Consider the following 1,394-nt stretch of genomic DNA (forward strand, 5'->3'; position numbering starts at 1 on the left):
GGTTTTCTTTTGCGACTGCAGTTAGTGATGGACTACCATAAGAGATGCTCACACTATCAGTTGAATGCCAAGCTTGATTGTGGGTGGTGAGTTTATCAAGCAAGTGGGTGATGGCGATAAATGACTTGTCCATGAAGCATCCTCCCGCGGCAGTATTGACTGCAATCTGATTCATTGTGTCTAAGACCTTGTAGAATTTCTCCGTGAGAATAGCATCCGGAAACCCGTGAGTTGGAGATTGAGCTAGATAATACTTGAACCGCTCCCATGCAGAATATAATTGTTCCCCCGGGAGCTGTTTGAACTCAAAGATTTTGTCCCGAAGTTCAGCCTTTTTGCTCGGTGGGAACCACTTCTTCAGAAATGTGTTGGACAGCTCGCTCCAGGTATGGATAGAATTGCTGGGAAGCTTTTCATACCATTCCCTTGCTTGGCCAGCCAAGGAATATTTGAAGACCCGTAATCGAAGTGCATCTACAGAAACAGCACCTTGGGATTGTTGAGAACATACATGCAAGAAGTTCTTCAAATGTCGAAGTGGACAATCCTCCGAAGAATTTCGGAAATAACCTTCAAGTTTCAGCAGCTGATTGATAGAACTATCAATTTTGAAGGTAGCATTTCCAGTTCTAGGAGGCACCACAGCAGAAGCATAATCAGCTTCATTAATGAATTCAGCAAATATATTCTCATCATCATCCTCTTCTGGTGCAGGTGGGTTCACTTGGTAGACCACATTGGTTTCCTTGATTTCGATTTTGTCTTCCTGCCATCTTCACCTGGTTCACCACAATAGCAAACGAGGTGTGATGGAATAGAAAAAGTTTTAAAAAAGTGTACCCAACAATTAGTAATTTCTAAACCGTATTCCCCGGCAACGGCGCCAAAATTTGATACGCTCAAATTACACCTATTAATGGCGTAAAGCGGACGTTGTCAAATATAGTAACCCAAACAAGGTTGGGGTCGAATCCCACAGGGAATATGGAGAGAAAAGGATACTAATCGTATGCGTTACTAGTCTACTTTAAGTATTTATAGGGACAAAAACCGCGCCAAGTTTCTGGACAAAAACACCCTTATGCGGCATCGTTGCGGACCGTAACACAGGTTACGGTCCGTCCTTCGGTTCGTCCTTTGTCAGCTTGATGTCACGGCCACCATGGGACAGACCGTAACACATGTTACGGTCCGTATCTTCCAGTGGATCATGGCCTCAATATTCAGTAGCCAATGCGTTACGCCATGACGTTACGCCCCGTAATCAAAGTTACGGACCGTCCTTCTGGGGCGTAACCTTTGACACTACTTGGCAACTTTTTGGAAATTTTCCTCAGCTTACGGTACACGTTACGACCCGTAACATGAGTTACGGACCGTCTTTCATAGCGGCA

General features: G+C 44.5%; 1 non-coding gene across 1 annotated transcript; it reads left to right on the plus strand.

Annotated features, from left to right (window-relative positions):
• The first annotated feature begins 221 nt into the window (after positions 1–221).
• Positions 222–327, plus strand: LOC132634490 (small nucleolar RNA R71). The gene has a single exon (XR_009580209.1). It is a non-coding gene; the product is annotated as a small nucleolar RNA R71 (small nucleolar RNA).
• The last annotated feature ends 1,067 nt before the right edge of the window (positions 328–1,394 follow it).

The sequence above is a fragment of the Lycium barbarum genome, chromosome 3 (genome assembly GCF_019175385.1).
Source record: "Lycium barbarum isolate Lr01 chromosome 3, ASM1917538v2, whole genome shotgun sequence".
Lineage (NCBI taxonomy): Eukaryota > Viridiplantae > Streptophyta > Magnoliopsida > Solanales > Solanaceae > Lycium > Lycium barbarum.